Here is a 21,161-nt window from a genome sequence, read left to right on the forward strand (position 1 = left end):
TCCAGAGTCATCAATGCATGGCTTCAGCAGAAGGGGCCAAGCGCAAGGCTGAAAGGAAGGAAACAGTTTGAGTCTGAAGCACAAGGTTCCTACTGTGTCGAATCAGTGTGGTAGAGGCTATGAAAATGCCATCTCTTTTTTTTTTTTTTTACCTCCCACTCCTCTCCTTCCTCTGCCATCATAGTCCACATCCCAGACTGCTTTTAATCCCATTGGGAGGCTATACAGAGAGAAAGAAAGAAAAAATAATAATAATGAATGGCTGTGTTCTTTGGCACATGAATAATAGTTTCCTTTTCGGGACTTCAAGAATAAAAAATGAGAGGCTTTAAATCTTGCTAACTTGTGCAAGAATGTGCATGCGTATGCGTCTGTATTTGTGTGTAGGTAAAAATGTAAACTACCACTGTGGAAAGAACAATACTGTTTTTAAAATCTGCTAAAGTAAAAGAAATCATTATTCTTGAATAAGGCGTGTTAAAGGCCAGTGAGAAAAGGAAGAGCAGGTTATTTTGTTTAGAGCTGGATCAATTAGGAAATATCCTTTTACAGCTAATGCTAAAGAGAAAAGCTATTGTTGCCAAGATGTGTCTATCAAATGTTTAGGCTATCTCATCAGATGTGAGATTCGGTTTAGCTGTGTAAAATTGCTCTGTATTTTTATTTTAGCCAAATCTCTGCAAGACTGTCCGTCAGCTCCTTCCCCCACAAAGAATGAAACAGCAACAACAAGGACAACAAAACCTGACTGAAACAGCAGAGTGTATGTTGGCAGGAAGCCTCTTGCGCTCCAGCCTGTCTTTTCGAAGGAGTCTCTCTCAGTTTGATTCATTGCTTCTCACAGGCCAGCTCCAGGCTGCTTTCCTTAAGATAAAATACGTTGTAGAAGTGAAAAGAGAATATTGCCATTGGTAATCCCTTCTACTTAAAAAAATAAAAAGCAGGCAAAATTTCCATGCTCATATTGACTCCTTTCCGGGTCCCTTGTCCCAATTCCAACACACTAGGAAAGGGTGCAAGGAAAAGCCACAGACAGAGTAGTCGGGTGTGAATTCAGACCACATGACTCACTACTTGTGCTTCTTTCTGGAGCAGTCTGTTTTCTCTGAGCTGGCTTCATTCCGGTTAATCACTTGGCATGGTGAGATTTCACCAGGTTGTCCCTCTGGTAGCTCAGACATGGCCTGGGGCGTCACTGAATTTACATTAAAAATCAGATGAGTGTCTGGACGCCCCCCAACACACACACACACACACACACACACACACACAATAAGCATCAAGTTGTGCAGTTTCCTCCATAAGTGATGGGCGCTGCTGGCTGTTGATGTTGTTTTTGGCTTGAGGCCTCACAGACCAGCCAGCCGTTGTGTAAGCATGGTCTGTCTGAATTGCTTTGAGGCTGTCTTCTTAGAAGTCCTCTTGCTGTGCATTATTTTGCCAGCAAACCATTACTATTATTAGTTTTAAATTCCTCAGTCTACATTTTCTGTACTGTAAGATAGTGAAGTGTAGAGAATCGGAGCCCTATAAATCTGCAAGATGTTTTTTTGGTCTTTATAATTTGGAATTGACATTGGAAACCAGTCAATTATAAACAATTTATAAATTTTCTAAATTTAAACCACAATTTGGGGTGAGGGTTGATTACAAAACTGTTCTTCTCATGCTGTTATAAAAACTTATAGTGTGTGTGCCTTTTTATTTTTTGCTCATCATATAGTCTATTCAGAAAAATAATAAAAAAAAAACATTAAGTACCTTTTGGCAGAAGGTCAAAACCAGCATTGCAGGGAAGGCATTTAAAAGTCTTTTAAGTGTGGGCTATTTGTATAAGCAATAACTGCACATTTCTTATGACTGGAAGGACTATTTTCATAGTCTTTCATGGAAACATTTCTAGACAATTTCTGTGGCTCTTTTCCCTGAGCTCATTTATTTGCTTTTGCTTCAGAACAGAGCATTTTAATGAGCAGTTTTATGAGCCTAACCTGCGTTCTTCAAGCTCCACATGATTGGATTCCTGTTGCACATAACCTTTGCCCTATTTTCCATTAAAACACAAGACTTTTTTATAATCAACTTTATACTATGACCTTGGAGGAAAAAATGCAACAGATACTTTAGTCTACTAGTCAGCCCACTAAAATTAATATCTTTCAAAAATATTTGTTGTTTCCTTATAGTTTTTAAAATTGCACAGATTAAAATTTTGATCACAAATTCCTTTCTTTTGTAAGATGCTTATATCCTCATCTGTTTCATTCCATCACCTAGTTCAATATTACCATATCCCTTTGAGTAAATAACTCCTCTAGCTGTCTTTATAATCCACAGAGGCATGTACAAAGGCAAGATGAACCCCAAATCATTTTGGGAATGATTTAAAAATTTTAAATTTTAATTTTAAAAAATTTAAAAACATGCATTTAAAAATGCATTTAAAAAATTAAAATGCATAGTTTTCTGACTCCACTGGATCTTACATATAATAGTCAGTGTTAAGAAGTTCCTTCTATGGCAAAACTACATCACCATTTTGACTCCTCTTTGTGCTTTCATTCAAGGGTAGAACAACTATACATTTCCTTGATATTTTTGTGTGTAATAATTTTCTTTTCTCTAACCTGAAAATTCCAAATTTTTCTTCCAGGTTCCACTTCCAGTATTTTAATCTGTTTTCTTGATGTCTGGCTAAATATTTAAGCTCTCCCTTTCATTTGAACAGGGGCGCCCCAAACAGGATGCAGAGACCCTGAAAGGGTCTAGCCAGTACCAAGAACAATGGAGCCATTGTAGTGTGGCACACTCAGCTCCCCACTGGGTCATACATCCCAGCTATGTTTGCCTTTTAAAACTATACTATGGATTTAAGGTAGTTTGCTGTTCCTTGTAACACCTAGCTCTTTCTCTGCCCTGCTCACTTCAGCCAATCTGTCCTCATCTTATAATTCTGTTTACTTTTTCTTCTTAGGACAAGGAGGGCACTCTTTAAAACAGAGCCGAGTAAGTTTAGGGCAAATGAAAGGAAATCTACTTCACACAGCAGGTTATAAACTTGTAGAACTCATTAGTCCCAAAAGGTGGGACTGGCAGGAAATGTAAATGAATTCGAAAACCCTTTAGCCAAATTTATGAATGAGAGCCACAAATGGCTACTAAGAAAACCGGGGCCATGCCTGACTTTTACAACTGAGGTAAGAGAGCTGGTCCAAGCCCTCCCACAAGACGTCTCTTGAGATCTGCTGGGATGGCTGACCTTGGGCCTGGCCCATGATGGGATTTCCTGAGCATCCTGTGTCCCTTCTGCACTTGTGCTCAGTCTCACTGGGTCTCAGAAAAACCCTGCAAGCCCCAGCTTGGATAGGCATCTTTCTTTTTAAAATAAAGACTAGAAGAAAGCTCTGTAGCTTTTCCTTTCCCATTCAGCCATCTGCCTACCACAGTGCCAATTATGATTGTCAGGGAACGGTGACGTCTGTCCAGTGGAAACTAGCTGAGATCACATTTGGATCTTAAAACACAGATACTTTCTTTTATGTCAAGTCAGACTCTTCTTTTTCCTGGGAATTTTCAGGCTTGAGACCATAAATAGCATTTTTATTTCATCCTGTATTCTATCCTCGGTAGGACCTTCAACCACTTAACCCCTCTGCTTTTCCCCAGACCTGTATCTCTTTACTGCAGGGGTTCTCAAACTGGAGCACATAAAAAAATGCTAGTGCTCCAGGTCTCATCCCAGACCAACTAAATCACAATCTCTGAAGGTGGGGCCCAGGTTTCAGTATTCTTTAAAATCATCGCAGGTGATTTTCCTGGCAGCCAAGTTGAAAGCCTTGGCCTGACAGGTTGTATTAGGTTCTCTCCTTACCTGAGGAACCTGCTTAGCATCTCAGTGTTGTCTGAGGCATCATTCTGCAATGACCACCTCCCCATGTTAAATGTTTGTTAGTGATTGCGTGAAGTTCCCTGCACCAGTCAACAATGCTGGGTCTTTATGCTTTCTCTGTCCTTCCAACTGGAACTCCTAGTAGAATAAAATTTGCTGCACAATCTGGTCTGTTGAAAATTCATGATACCCAACACTTACAGGACCTTCCCCTCCGTTTACTCACCTCTTTGCTACCTAGCCCAGCACCTGCTCCAAATATGATCTTCCATCCTATCAGTCCCTCACTTTCCCTATAGCAGGAAAGTCACCTGTTTGGGAGAATATTGAAGCCAACTGGAAGAATTTGCTCAATACCCTCATCTTCACCTCAGCCAAGCATTCTTCCGCCATTTTCTTCTTATCCTCCTTTAAATCTTTAAGAAGAAAAATTCCACTTCCACTTATTAATTTAGTACCAACTGTGTGTGATGCATTAAAATACAATGGAAAATACCTATTAGAATGCAATTAACAATAATACTTGAAAAGAATGTAAATTCTTAATGATGATAAACATTTAATAATCTATATGTATATAGGAAGGAGAGATCAATTCTGATTAATCTGACTAGGGTGGATTATCACATAGGTGGTGACATTTAGGCCACATCCTGAATAATGGAAATATTTTAGCAGTCAGATATTAGACAAAAGGGTATTCAAATTCAAAGGGGCAACATGGCCAAAGGCACTACGTTGTGATGTACATGGTTTGATCTGGGAAGAGTGAACAGCCTGGTGTGGCTGGAATATGACACGGAAAGTGAATCTTCCTGAGTATTTCTCCTTTACCGATACACTGAATCTCTTTTGTTTTGTTTTTTTTTACAACCTCTCTAGTGTCTTTGGTCTTTTGTCTTCTAGCTCCTTTTCTAACTGCGCATATATACATGTCTTCCCTGCCCTAAAAAAAAAACGTGTGACCCAATCCTGGTGTCTTGATGAATCCCATGGCATTTCTTTCATTTCTCTGCCACACTCTCACAGTACGACTTATTTTCTTTCATTCCCTTTCCACATTCTCCACCTTACCCTCCTAATCCGGCTTCTGAATTTCCCTCACTCCTATCTGCACCCCCCCCCCAATTCCTGCAGAAAGGCTCCGTTAAGGATTCCTACATCACTCAGACAAAACCCTTGGCCAATCCTCATTCTATTTGGCCTCTTAGCAGTATTTGGCACTGTTGACGACTCCATTTTTCTTAAAAGCTTTTTAATTTGAAATAGCCTGGGATGTTGTATGATTTTTTTTATCTCCCCCCAACTCTTTTGCACTCCCCGTTTCCTTTTCTGGCACTTGCTCCAGCTCCTTAACTGTAGATATCCCGAAACACTGTCTTCCTCCCTTACTTGTTTCATTCCCGTTATTCATTCTTTCACTCTGAAAATATTGCACGCGTGCTAGGCCAGGCACCTTGCCAAACACAAAGATAAATTTGGCCTTTTCTGCACACTTATTGTTTTTATGCATGTTCTCTATTTTTGTGGCTCAGCTTCCACCTCTGTATGAAAGGTCTCTAAATCTTTATTTTCTGCTGTGCATTCTGTGATTCTAGTTGCCAGCAGATACGTCCTTTGCATCTACTCAAACACAAGCTACTAAAAAATAAACTCGTTTTCTCCATGAAAATCAATTTACCTGCCTCAGTTTATTTGCCTCAATTAATGAAGTCACCATGTCTGTCTTCTGGGTTGGGCATGTAAGCATGTTATTTTACTCTTATCCAATCAATTTTGTATCCAATCTATCACTATTTTCTGATTATTTCTTCTTTAGAATGCCTTTAAGATCCACTCTTACCTCTCCTTTTTATAGCCACCCACTTGATCCAGACTTTTATCACCTCTCTCATAGTTTCCTACCATAAACAGTAATTCATCTCTTTGCTTTCAGTGTCACCCTCCTTAAACAAATTCAGCCTGTGAACAGCTGCCATACTAATATTCCTAAATCTCTACTTGAGCACATCCTTTCTGGTGACGTTGCAAGCCCACCACATCCCAGTTCATCTCTTTAGCCTAACTCAGGTTCTCCACAATCTGACCACTCATTTCACAACTCAACCATATCTCCTTCCACTCAACATGCTTGTCACCATGCCCTCCCCAGTATTTTTCCAAACACATCAAGCCAATTTCTACCTCCATTCTTTTTGTTCCCCTCACCTGGATACCTTCGCCATGTCTGCATGCTCCAATATGACCAGGTCAAGTCTCACCCATTTTCTTTCTGTAGCGTTGTCTGGCTCCTGAAGCCTCTAGAAATCTCTCCTCTCTTGGAAAGCCAAATACTCTTTATCTTACCACTTAGCACTTATTATTACATGCTATAACTATGTCACATTGTTTTCTGCCTGCCTGTTAATTGGTGCCTCCCCTAAAAGATGGTAAACTGCTTAGGAACACAAATTGTGCTATGTCCCTCCTTTAATCTCCCAGGAAACCTAGTACATTTCCATAATATGTTAAATGTTTACTATATAGCATTAGTTTAACTGTAATAATTATTCTTTAATAAACTGGTTTAGACCAGGATAGACTCTACAAGTACAACAGAAAATTATGTTTACACTGTATAGAAAGGGATCATTTTCTGCTCTACAACATTAGTATCTAGTCTTCATGTCAATTTTGATGTAGATACCTTTTTCTAACTCGAAAAGAGTAAGTTAAAGAGTAATCATTGAGCCTCCAGATCTAAGTACCAAATTACAGGAAATATTGGGAGTGGAAGAACACATTAAATCATATGCAGGAGATGAAATTAGCCAAATCCACATGGGAGATGGGGTGGAAATGAGCCTATTTTTAAAAAAAAACAAAAACAAACAACAAATTACAAGAAAAAAAATGGAAGAGAAATCTGTAGATTAAAGTAGACCTAAGAGACATAGCTACCAATCACAATGTATGGATGTAGTTGAATTCTAATTCAAACACATAAGCTTAAAAATCATTTTTTTCAAAGACAACTGGAGAAGTGCAATGTAAACACTAAATACATGATAGTATTAAAAATTATTAATATTTTAAATATGATAATAGTATTGTGGTTATGTTTTCTAAGTGTTCTTATCTTTTAGGAATATTGAAATATTTACAGGTAAAATTATGTGATGTCTGGCGTTTTCCTTAAAATAATTGAGGAGTATAAATGGATCAAGATTGGCCACATTGTAAATTGTTGAAGTAATGAGCACCTAGAGGTTATTTTATATTCTCTATATTCTCTCTACTTTTACATATATTTAAAATTTCTCAAATGAAAGGATTCTTTTTTTTATTTTTATTTCAGTATATTATGAGGATTCAAATATTTTGGTTACATTTTATATCTTTGCCTCACCCAAGCAAGGATTAGAGGCATGCCTTTCCCCCTCTACAATGCTCACTGCGTCCATTAGTTGTGAGTTTACCCACCCCAAACCTCTAATCCCTGAAGAATATTACTACCATGTGAGCACCATAGTGTTGATCAGCTAGTGCCAATTTGATGGCGAGTACATGTGGAGCCTATTCTTCCCATCTTGTGATACCTCACTTTGGATAATGGGCTCAAGCTTAATCCAGGAAAATATAAGAGGTGCTAGATCACTGTCGTTTCTTATAATTGAGTAATATTCCATTGTGTACATATACCAAATTTTAATAATCCACTCATGAATTGATGGGCACTTGGGTTGTTTCCACATCATTGCAATAGTGAATTGTGCTGCCATAAACATTCGGGTGCAGATGTGTTTATTATCGAATGTCTTTTGCTCTTTTGGGTAGGTGCCTAATAGTGCTATTGCTGGATCGAATGGTATTTCTATTTTTAGCTCTTTGAGGTATCTCCAAATTCTTTTCCACAGAGGTTGCACCAATTTGCAGTCCCACCAGCAGTGTAAGAGTGTTCCTGTCCCTCCACATCCTCGCCATCATTTGTTGTTTGGGGATTTTTTGATAGAGGCCAATTTCACTGGAGTTAAGTGATACCACATTGTGGTTTTGATTTGCATTTCCCTAATGATTAGAGATGTTGAGAATATTTTTTATATGTTTGCTGGGTACTATATTGTCTTCTTTTGAAAAGTTTCTGTTCATTTCCTTTTCCCATTTATTGATGGGGTTAACGAATTTTTTCTTGTTGATTTTTTTAAGTTCTAGATAGATTCTTGTTATCAGGCCTTTATCGGATGTGTAGAGAGCAAATATTTTCTCCCATTCTATAGGCTGTGTATTCACTCTAATGGTAGTTTCCTTGGCTATGCAAAAGCTTTTTAATTTGATCAGATCTCATTTATTTATTTTTGTTGCTGCTGTGATTGCTTTGGGGGTCTTCCTCAAAAATTCTTTGCCTAGGCTGATGTCTGAAAGGGTCTTCTCAACATCTTCTTCTAGAATTCTTAAGGCTTCATGCCTTAGGTTTAAGTCTGTTATCCATCTTGAAATGATTTTTGTGAGAGGTGAGAGGTGGTGATCCAGTTTCAATCCTCTGCATATGACTATCCAGTTTTCCCAGCACCATTTATTGAAAAGAGATTCTTTTCCCCAGTGTATATTTTTGTCTACTTTGTCAAAGATTAGATTACCACATGTGGATGGTTTCATCTCTGGATTCTCAGTCCTGTTCCAAAGGTCTATGTCTCTGTTTTTGTGCCAGTACCATCCTGTTGTAGTTACTATAGTCTTGTAGTACAGCTTGAAGTCTGGTAGACTGATACCTCCCAGTTTGTTCTTTTTACTTAAGATTCCTTTGGCTATACGAGATCTTCTTTGATTCCATACAAAGCGTAGAATTACTTTTTCTAGATCTGTAAAGAATGATGATGGTACTTTGATAGGGATTGCATTAATTCTGTAGATCACTCTAGGTAGTATGGACATTTTAATGATATTGATTCTACCAATCCATGAGCAAGGTGGATTTTTCCATCTGTTTACATCTTCTATAACTTCTTTTCTTAGTGTTTTGTAGTTCTCCCTGTATATGTCTCTCACGTCTTTTGTTAAATATATTCCTAGATATTTAATTTTCTTTGAGGCTATTGTAAAAGGTATTGTGTTTTCAATTTGAATTTCGGCTTGACTGTTATTGGCGTATATGAATGCCTCCAATTTGTGTGCATTGATTTTGTATCCTGAGACTTTACTGAATTCATTTATCAATTCTAGGAGTCTCTTGGTTGAATCTTTGGGGTTTTCTAGATATAACATCATATCATCGGCAAAGAGTGAGAGTTTGATCTCATCTGCCCCTATTTGGACGCCCTTAATTCCCCTCTCTTGTCTAATTGCTCTAGCAAGGACTTCTAGCACTATGTTGAATAGAAGTGGAGATAGTGAGCAACCTTGTCTGGTTCCAGTTCTAAGTGGGAATGAGTTTCAATTTTTTCCCATTCAGTATGATATTGGCCATGGGTTTGTCATAAAGGGACTTGATACTTTTAAGATATGACCCATCTGTGCCTATTTTGTTAAGAATTTTTATCATAAAGGTATGCTAGGCTTTGTCAAATGCTTTATCTGCATCTGTTAAGAGAATCATATGGTCTTTGTTCTAGCTTTTATATATGAGGCGAATTGCATTTATAGATTTAAATGAAAAGATTCTTAAAAGTAGTCATTGATGTTAAGCAATTCTTGTTAAATATTTTTCATGTGATAATGGTATTGTGGTTATGACTTTTGAAAAGAAACTCTTATCTTTTAGAAATACTAACTAAAATATCAGTGCATGAAATAATAAAAATATAGTCATTGAGGTCATTGCATTTTTAAAAGATATAGTGAAATGAGAACACAAAAATTTTAAATCATCATTAAAAATTTTCATATCCCCAGAAATAGATCCACAAACCCCAAGGTGAGAAATGATACTGTAGAATTTTATGTAAAGCCTGCCCTGTGTTTTAACTGTTTTTACCTAAAGATTGCCCTAGCAAGTAAAACTGTGAGTTGCACATCCTTAGATGAGTGCATAGAGAAGAGTAAAAATAACCAATCACTGGGTGAGTAGTCATAATCCTTAAAGATACAGGATTTATCATGAGTAGTGGCTTTAAAACCCATTTTGGTTATATTCCAAGTAACATCAGCCTTCGGTGAATATGCATAAACACATGCGAAAGCAGACCTAGATTTTAAAAAACAAAACAAAACAAAAACCAACCAAATAAAAAACTAAGAAAACTCCACAGGCTTTCTCCAATATCAATTTAAATAGAAAATTTAATCTTAGCACTCTGATAAATTTTTCAATGAAACACTGATTATTAGTATATTTATCTGATTCAGAAGAAAGAAGAATCTTGTCTCTGTGCTTAGAATATTCATTAGCAACCAAATGGCCAATAAGTTAATATCAGAACCCAGCTGAAGGTATAGAAAGTCACAAGTTAGAAAATTGTTTGTGGGTGTTCACATTGGTAGCACACATACTAAGATTGGAATGATGTGGAGAAGATTGGCATGCCCCTGCACAAAGATGGCACACAAATTCAAGGAGCATTCCATATTTTTCTGAATGAGAAATTTTAAAAAGAGATATATCATAAAAAAAAAGAATCAAACAAAAATCTTGGAAGAATTCAGTGAATGAAAAAACATACAATTGAGAGCTTCAACAATAGACTAAATCAAGCAGAAGACAGAATTTTTAAACTTGAAGATAGGTATTTTGAAATAACCCAGTCAGACAAGAAGACAAAAGGATAAAAAAGAATAAAGAAAGACTATAGGACATATGGGACACCATTATGTGAAAAAATTATTCACAGTATGAGAATTTCAGAAGGAGAAGAGATAGAAAAAGGCATAGAAAACCTATTTAATGAAATAATAGGTGAAAACTTCCCCTATCTTGGGGAGAAATATGGGCATCCAGATCCAAGAAGCTCAAAAGTTTCCAAATATATGCAATTTAAAAAAAAGACCTTTCTGAGGCACCTGATATTCAAACTGTCAAAAGTCAAGGACAAAGATAGAATTCTAAAGGTAACAGGAAAAAAGTGTCAAGTCACATATAAGCGAATCTCTATGAGACTAACAGCACATTTCTCAGCAAATACCTTGCAGGCTAGGAGGAAATGGAATGATACATTCAAAGTACTGAAAGAAAAAAAAAAAAAAAGAAAGAAACCTGTCACCCAAGAATACTATACCCAGCAAATCTAGTCTTCAGAAATTAAGGAGAAATAAAGTCTCTCAAACAAGCAAAACCTGAGGGAATCCATCACCACTAGACGAGCCTTACGAGAAATGCTTAAAGGAATCCTACACCTGGAAGCAAAAGGACAATAACTATACCATCATAAAAACACACGAAAGTATAAATCTCACTGATAGAACAGATACACAAATGAGAAAAAGAAAGGAATCAAATCTTATCATGACAGAAAACCAACAAACTACAATGATAAACAGTAAGAGAGGAAGGAAGAAAGAAAGGATATACAAAACAACCAGAAAATAATTAACAAAACGACAGAAGTAAGTCCTCACTTATTGATATAAATGGATTAAATCCCCCAATTGAAAGCTATAGACTAGCTGAATGAATAAAAAAACAAGACCTAACTATATGCTGCCTATAAAAAACTCACTTCACCTGTAAAGACACACATAGACTGAAAGTAAAGAGATGAAAAAAAAATATTCTATGCAAATAGAAACCAAAAATGAGCAGGAATAGCTATACTTATATCAGGTAAAACAGACTTTAAGTCAAAAACTGTCAAAAGAGACAAAGTCATTATATAATGATAAAAGGGGTCAGTTCACCGAGAGGATTTAACAATTGTGTATGTGTATACATATGTGTATGTATATATACTTATATACAATATATATTTTTATATTTATAATTTATATATATATAAACAAATATATGTATATAAATAAACACCAGCACACCCAGATATATAAAGCAAATATTATTGGATCTAAAGGGAGAGTTAAACCCCAATACAATAATACTTGTGGTCTTAAGCACCCCACTGTCAGCATTGGACAGATCATGTAGACAGAAAATCAACAAAGAAACATTGGTTTTAAACTGTACTATAAGCCAAATGGTCCTAATAGACATGTACAGAACATTTCATGCAACAGCTGCAGAATACCTATTCTTCTCATCAGCACATGGAACATTCTCCAGGATAGGCCATATGTTAGGCCACAAAACAAGGCTCAACAAATTTTTAAAAATCAAAATTATATCAAGTATCTTTTCTGACCACAATAGAATAAAACTAGAAATCAATAAGAAGAGTAACTTTGGAAACTGTACAACTACATGGAAGTTAACCATGTTCCTGAACAACCAATGGGCCAATGAAGAAATTAAGCAGGAAATTAACAAATTTCTTGAAACAAATGAAAATAGCAACACAACATATGAAAACCTATGAGATACAGCAAAAGCGGTACTAAGAACGAAATTTATAGCAATGAATACCTACATCGAAAAAGTAGAAAGATTTCAAATAAACAACCTCACAGTACACCTCAAGAAACTAGAAAATCCAGAACAAAACAAAGCCAAGGAAAGAAAGGAAAAGAAGGAAAGAAATAATAAAGATCAGACCAGAAATAAATAAAAATAGAGACTAAAAAAAATACAAAGGATCAACAAAACAAAAAGTTGGTTTTTAAAAAAAGATAAACGGAATTGACAAACCATTAGCTAGACTAGCTAAGAAAAAAAGAGAGAAGACCCAAATAAAATAGTAAATAAAAAAGGAAACATTATAACTGATATCACAGAAATACTAAGGATCATTAGAGACTATTATGAATAACTATATACCAACAAACTGGAAAATCTATAGGAAATGGATAAATTCCTGGACACATGCAACCTACCAAGATTGAACCAGGAAGAAACAGAAAACATGAACAGGCCAATAAAGAGATTGAATCAGTAAGAAAAATTTTCCCAACAAAGAAATGCCCAGGACTGAATGGCTTCATTGATGAATTCTGCTGAACTTTTAAAGAACTAACACCAATTTTTCTTAAACTATTCCAAAAAATTGAAAAGGAGGATAATTTTGCCAAACTTATTCCATGAGGCTATCATTACCCTGACACCAAAACCAGATAAGAACAACAAAAAAAGGAAACTACAGACCAATATCCCTGAGGAACATAGATACAAAAATACTTAACAAAATACTAGCAAACTTCATCCAACAGCACATTAAAAAGATTATATACCATGATCAAGTGGGATTTATCTCAGGGGCACAAGGGTGGTTCAATATATGCAAATCAATAAATGTGATACATCACATCAACAGAATAAAGGACAAAAAGCATATGATTATCTCAATAGATGCAGAAAATGTATTTCATAAAATTCAATATCCCTTCATGATAAAAACTCTCAATAAATTATGTATAGAAGTAACATAACTCAGCACAGTAACGGCCATATATGACAAATCCACGGCTAACATCACACTGAATGGGGAAAAGCTGAAGCCTTTTCCTCTAAGAACTGGAACAAGACAATGACGTCTGCTTTCACCACTCTTATTCACCATAGCACAACAATAGCCAGAGCAGTTAGACAAAAGAGAGAAATGTGGATAGTCCAAATGGTGATGTGCTGTAACTGTAATATACACACTGGATTTCAAATACTTGGTATATTAATAATTTTTATTTTGATTAACTGATTACCTGTTGTATTAGTTTGCTAGAGCTGTCATAACAAATTACCATAGACTGGGAGGCTTAAGCAAGAGAACTGTATATTTTCTCACAATTCTAGAAGGTGGAAGTCTGAGATCAAGGTGTCGGCAGGGTTGGTTTCATCTGAGGCTTCTCTCCTTGGCTTATAGGTGTCCATCTTTTCCCTTTGTCTTCATATGGTCCTCCCTCTGTGTGTGCCTGTGTTTATATTTTCTCTTCCTATAAGGACACCAGTCATATTGGATTAGGGCTCACACAAATGACTTCATTTTAACTTCATTACCTCTTTAAAACCCCTATCTCCAAATATGGTCACATTCTGAGGTAGTGGGTGTTAGGGCTTCAACATATGAATTGGGCTGGGGGGATACAACTCAGCCCATAACACATGTCAAAATGATAATTTCTGGATACATTTGGCTAAATATAACATTATTAAAATGAATTTCAATTTTTCCTTTCTTAATGTGGCATACCAGAGAGGTGGCTTATATTATATTTCTGTTGGACTGCACTGGATTTTATTTCTCTGGGATGCTAAAGCACTCTGTCATCACCTGTTGGAAGAGTAAGAAAATGTTCTCATTTGCAAAAAGTTTGTCATTTTCTACTTAATTTCCCTTTTAGTACTCAGTTTTATTGAGGTATTGCTAATGAGCAGAAACATATGAAGAGGATTAAATGTGCAAAGGGAAAATTAGACCAGAGTTCTGTTTGGATCTTACTGTCTCTAGGAGCTTAGGTACATCTCTCTGCTTTAATATCTTCTTTCTGAAAAAGAAAAGAGAGAGAATAATAATGGCCAACGTTTATTGAGTATTATGTGCCAGGCTCTCTTCTGAATTTCTACACTGGGAATTTATTTAAACCATACAACAACCTTTTGAAGAGTAATAATTATTGTAGGTAGTAGCATTACTCTATTTGACAGAAAACTGAAGCACACAGAGGTTAATTAGCCTTCCCAAGATTCCAGAGTTAGTAAGCAGCAGAACCAACTGGTCTAACTCCATACCACCATCACTTACTCCCTCTCTGTACTTCTGTCTCAAAGGATTGTTGTGAAGATCTACTGAGATGATATGTGGAAGGCATTTAAAAATTATTAACTGTTAACGATTTTCTTTGTCTGCCTTCCTGGAAATACTTTAGATAAAGCTACTGTTTTTCTCCTTTCACCAGCAAATTTATATATCTTCCTTAGGAGCCTGATAATTTCAGAGCTAAAAGAAGTGAATATATCTGTGGGTTTGACACACTATTGAATCACAAAATCTTTGGAAAGAACTCTCAGAAGCCATCAGTTCTAGCCCCCCTCATCAAACTCATTGATGCTCTATTCTTTTTCCCTGCACGTCTAGCTGGCTTTGCTTGAATTCTTGCCATGAATTGGCACCCCTTAGACCTGTGCCAGTTCTGAACAGTTCTGACTTAAACACCTTACTTTTCTTACGGTCACAGAATGTTAGGGCTGAAGGGGCCTCTGAAGATTGTCAGTGTTCTTAGACAAAGATAGTAAAAGATCTGATATATTTGTTATAATAAACTCACAATATTTATTAGTAAGATTGTAACCCCATATCTTAATCTGATGTAGAAAACACTCCCAAGGAAAGACAGTCTGTCTGCAAGGGATCCTTGTAATTCTTTTTTTTGAACCCAAGCTCATAATTATGAATTTTGTAAACTCAGATGTCACTTATGTCATCATTTATCTCGATAAAAATGGTTCACTTCTCTTCAGCAGTTCATCTATGTCTGGCACTAGGATAAGTGCCTTTTCGACATTATCTCATTTGGTGATATCTCACCTGCCCCACCCTTTATAATTTATAAGGTGTTAAAATAACCCCCGGTTACAGGCCCAGAAATTAAGGCCTAAAGAAGCAAAGTAACTTCTTAACTTTAACTTTACTAAAATCACAAAGCTAATTAGTGACAGAGCCAAGATATAAATATAGGTCATTTGATTCCATAGTTCATAATCATGATCACTGTACTAAATTTTCCTCAAATGAAAGTGGATTGGGCATTTGGTGTATTCTGCCTGAGGCAGGTGGGTTTTTTTAAAACATATTTTATGAATTCTGCAAATATGTGTTTGATCTAGGGGTTTTCCTTATAGATTCTTTGATTTGGCAATTCTCCTACAGACTTGGTGGAATATGCTATTCATAGTAATGTGGAAAATATAATTAAATTTGACAAGACTTCTATTGAGATGGTAAGAATTACCATCCGGAATTATTTCATTTATTTATTTTGAGTCCTTCCTGACTTTAATCAAACATACCATGTTGATGTTATGTGAAGTTATCTTTATATGCTACCTTAAGCCAGGTGCATTCATTATGAGCCTTCTAAAAATAGGTGTCATGCCCTTTCTATTTTATGTATGTTCCCAGATATTTTATAAATGATTAAGGAATATTAATAGAAATTATATTGAATTACATGGATAATGTTGTCACATCATTTTGTGATTCATTTGGCCACCAATGCAGTATGAAATTTTGTGATGAGAATTTTTAAGAAAAGTCATTCTATTAAATTTTTCATTTAACTAAAACCTCTTTAATTCAGAAATCATTACATCTGTTTTAATTTGAAAGTGGTTTATTTGTATTGAATAGACATAAACAATTGGCAAAGGGAAAATCATAATACTCACTAATAATAATTTTAGGAATTCCAAAGCCATGGTAGGAAAAAAGAGAAATTTCAAAGGAAATGTAAAAACACGAAGTAATACACTTTCTTAGCAACATTTGCATCTTTAATCTAAAGATACCTCGTTGCTTTGTAAAGAAACATTTTGGTCATAAATATAATTATTTAGAATTATAAATTCATTAATATTTTTTAGTGATTGAAACCTGATTTCTGTTCCCAAACTACTTTAAAAATAGTCTAGAGGAAGAAAGCTTTTAAAAACCAACATCTACTTTTTCTGTTATACCTCAAGTCATACTTACAAATCTTACTAATATATCCCTCAGGACAATCTCATGTACTACAAGTTTTAAAATAGTGCAGAATTGTTTCAAATAATTATTGTATCTTTTTATAAAATTTACCTTAGATTAGTTTTAATTTTATTATAAATGCAACTATTAGTTGCTGCTTTTTAAGCAACTTAATGTTGCCTCTCTTAGTTTCTGCCACTTCATGAGAAGTAGACAAATCTGACAGCCAAAGCAAACACTGAGAGTAAGAGGAGGCGAAGACAGTTTTTTTTGTTTTCTGTACTTTACATCCTCCATGTTGTCAAACAGACAACTCTCTCTCGCGCGCTCTCTCTCTCTCTCTCTCAATTTCAGAAGGATAGAGAGAAGTAACAAGAAGAAAATAAACTCCAGATTCAATGGTCAGTACTCTTAGAATATAGATCTTTTTCCCATCAGTCTTATTCTCAATATCAGTAGTTTTAGCATCCTTCATATACTTTTTGTATACCATCTTCATAAATTACTTTTTCTGCAGACTAAAAGTTTGGCTAAATTAAGACAAGTTCCTTTAATTTTATTTTATTTCCTAAATGAGCGTGAGTATTTACAGAGACAGAAGAAGTTCTGTTTCTGGCAATTTTGCAAGTAGCTCTCCAACTTTGGGACATGTATCAATACATGCTGTCCGCTTGGTGACCCAGTCAGATGTGATCCACCGTCATCATCACATATGTTCTATCTTTGAATATTAGAAACAAGTTAGTTGTAATAGCCCAACCTGGCAGATTCCTTCTGATTTTACTTGCATCTCTCTTATTAATAGAAATGAATCCAAATTCTCTAAGATGGCTTTTAGGTTTTTTTTTTGTTTTTTTTTTTTTTTCAATCTGTATCACCTGGTAAGGCCATTGGGCCCTGGAATGTCTGAGAAAGGTGTACTTACTAATTCCACATGCAGGGATGGCTGAAAACGTTATCTTGAGGCCTTTAGGGGATTCTACAGTTGAATGTAGGTGACAGCTTTATCAGCTACAGTGTTTAGTGGATCTCAGGGAAATTTAAAACCCTTGATTATAGCTGTATTTTTTAAAGCGTCATCATTTTACCCTTAAAAGAAGTAATTCTATCCACAGAGTTCTACTATTGCATGTTTTTGTTAATAATGCATTGCATTTTTTTTCTTTTGTTTTCTACTAAGAATTTTCTGCATGTAAAGCAAGTATAATTATATTTACATTAAACTTTGAAAGATTATCTACCTCATAATATAAGAAAGAAGGAAGACCAACTGCATACCTATGCTGTTATTTTGCTATGTAGTGTATCTGTTATGACCTCCCATGCTGCTTTCATAATACTTGAATTTTATTGCCCCTGCTTTCTCCGGAATTTTATTAACTTTTCTATAGCACATCTATACCCATTCATGTAAATGTTTTTAAAGAACAAAACAATTGACAAATTTTGCTTTACAATATTTATGATTTTCTTCCATACTTTTTCCCATTTTTCAGTCTTTATAAGATGACCCAGTTTTTTATTGTGTAGACCCTATAATGCCATTAATACTCTGATTCTGAAATGAATGAGCTTTAAAGAATGTCTGCTAAACAAATAGTATAATGGTTGTAATAATATAAATGTTACATACAGTTATGCATTTTTAGGTAATGAAAGTAGAATTCCTAAAGCACAGATTACTCTTGTGTCATTTTTCCCCATAGTCTTCAGGTGTGATCTTCTCACAAATGAAACCACTAGGATTTTTCTTGTAATTGTAATATTTGATTACTTGAATATATAAACATTATGATAAATTGATGTTACAGAATTCGCAGTAGCAAAGGAATCACTCTGAATCAAAAAGAGCCTTCATCATGACCAACATAATGAAGAATTGTTTTATGTCTATAAGGCATTTCTTATGGGACTATATATGGTCATCCTAGTAGCATTTGGGAAAAACACATATTTTATCCCACAGTATTTGTAGATCACTTTTGATGGTGGGGTGAGCACCAACACCACCCTAACCATATCCTTCTAGCCTCATCAAATTGGAAGTGAATGTTTGGGAGTGGAAAAAGATTTTCAGTGAAAACATTCTCAATGTGGGGCTGGAAAATTCAAAAGTACATTACCATGGTAACACCATTTTCATAATGATCAACTGATTCACTAAGAAAAAGTTAAAGAATATTTTTTATTCTTTGTTTAAGGTAGTGGAGAATTACATAATAATAATAGTTGCTTAAAAGGGGGAAGGCATTGGTTATCTGGAAAAATCACTTGTGTATAGATTATTGGCCAATATTCCCCATGGGTGAGAAGAGATGCCACAACACGCCCTCCCCTTTTAGCTTTGTGGTATTTTATGTTTATATACTGCCAGGATACTTTCCATTTATATTATTCTACTTTTAAAGAATTGAAGTCACCAACCTTATTTAGATGGTTTCAATGGTCCTTAAATAAACCTATGACATAATCAAATAAGAGATTCAAGGAAAGGGAAAAGATAAAAACAAAACACATGAAAAATAGACATTCCAGTCAAGCCCAAAGCTTCTATAATGGATGCTTCAAGGTCTGGTGAGAATAATTTCTAATTCAACACTTTAATTCCCTCACCTGTTAAAGTAGTAATACTTTAAAAGAAAGCTTTTAAATTAAAATTTTGTAAAGCAGCCTGTTTCTTAAATACTGTGCAAATAATTTCTTAAGAAAGAAAGTTATAGTAATTTTTATAAACAACTTCACATTTAAAATGCTAGGTTTTTTTATTGTTTAAATTGAATTAGATTTCTCAAAAGGTATTTAGAAAAAAATTGCAATAGGAAGGCCTGTCTATTGTATTTTTCAGATGAAAGCTGGTTTCTACAATATTATTCACATTTTGTAAACAGCATCACTGAACCTGCACATAAAAGGTTAAATGTTTGCAGACCATTCTTTTTTGCCTCAAAGATCAGAGACAAATTACTATTTTTATTTTACATTCCCTTGATGAGGATAATGATAAACAGCTGTCACTTCAGTGCTTCGACTGCAAAGAATACTATTGCAATCCTATAATTTAAACAAAGAGAAAATACATAGTCATACACAGTATACATACAGAAAAAAGCACGATAGAGAATTTGATTAGAACTGGGGTTAGAGAAAAGGGAGCGTTTTCTCTCTGCAATTACTCAGTTAAAAGAAAAATTCGATCTATATACATTTTTTGCCATTCATCTTAGACATACTGGCAGGGGCAATTACTGTTTCTATCTAAAGTCAGAAACGAAATCAAATTTGCATTCTGAATTCTGTGACTCCCCATCATGTCTACTGTATTATCAGAATAGTAAAGATTTGCGTGCAAGCATGTGTCTATCAGTGTTGCCAAAAGCTAAAGAGAATTTCAAATTGTTTTACTGGTTATTTTGGAATGTCACTATTTTTTTCATTTAATGTTGAGAATTAAATCAACGTTTTCCGTTCACTCTGACGCTTTGCTTTTTAATTGCATCTGGCTTCAAAAGTGAAAGTCAATGTCTTTCGCACATTTTGATATGCAAAAAAGTAAAACAAGGCTAAATGTTAAGAATGGTGTAAAATGGGAAAATTCAGTGTTTCTACATGAAAATATGGATGATGATATAATTTTCATGGTATTTCATATTCCTGGAGGTTCATTTAATATATGCTATTTATTCAGCCTTTCTCTTTTAGCTGAATAATTTTTATAAATATCAGTACTTTAAAGATTTTTTTTCCTAGAAATTCTCTTTACACTTAGTGTTTTACCTATAAAACTAACTTGATATATTATGGATGTTTCATTGTTTCATAATACTTTCAGTTTTTTATACCTAAATAAAAAAAGAAATTAGTTTAAAATCACATTCATCTTCTATTTATTGAACAAATTTCAGCTCTCAGAGCCTTGACATGTTCTTCTATAGGTTGACAATAACCATGTCCTAAGGTTGTGGTGCAGATCTTCTATATAAAGTGCTTAGCACATTAACTGGAACACAGTAAGTGCTCAATAAATATTCCTGGGAGGAGGTAAATAGCAGGTTGATTCTGAAATGCCATCACCTCCTACTGATAAATAAAATAGCAAAATCCAAAAATATTTTAATTCAGAGAGACAAACTGAATTGTACTGTATTCAAATCGGAGGTTTATGTTGCTTTTTACAGATGTTTTCTTCACAAAGCTGTAGGTTGTCTGTTCTCATTTATATACATTAATTCCATAATCATTTTATCATCCTCATTATCAAGTGGTAGTAGATCCTAACTCATCAACTGGGGGTTTCTCTAGTCTCTGGTTTTCTCTAACAAGTAGGCATTCCTGGAGACCCTGAAATGCACTGGGATGGCTTCCTTGACTTTGGTAAACCCAGTTGTAGCATTAACCTCCTTTCCTTCTCTTCCTCCTCTGCACCAAGCTCTGTGCTAGGTGCTGAAAAAGCGAGATAAACAAGATCCTGGAGTCTAGTAGAGAGAGGAGCATAAAACTAAGCTGGATGTTAAATGACTGAGTACAAGCACAGCTGAAGTGTAGAAGTAGAAGCAGGAGTGGTGGAGGGCACGATGGCCATCAGG

At 35.2% G+C, this 21,161-nt stretch overlaps 1 protein-coding gene and 1 non-coding gene across 6 annotated transcripts in view; both read left to right on the forward strand.

Annotated features, from left to right (window-relative positions):
- Positions 1 to 21,161, forward strand: part of DNM3 (dynamin 3) — a 533,160-nt gene that overhangs the window by 471,046 nt on the left and 40,953 nt on the right. The window lies entirely within an intron of this gene.
- Positions 10,330 to 10,435, forward strand: LOC138391085 (U6 spliceosomal RNA). The gene has a single exon (XR_011234722.1). It is a non-coding gene; the product is annotated as a U6 spliceosomal RNA (small nuclear RNA).

The sequence above is a fragment of the Eulemur rufifrons genome, chromosome 8 (genome assembly GCF_041146395.1).
Source record: "Eulemur rufifrons isolate Redbay chromosome 8, OSU_ERuf_1, whole genome shotgun sequence".
In the NCBI taxonomy this organism is placed as follows: Eukaryota; Metazoa; Chordata; class Mammalia; order Primates; family Lemuridae; genus Eulemur; species Eulemur rufifrons.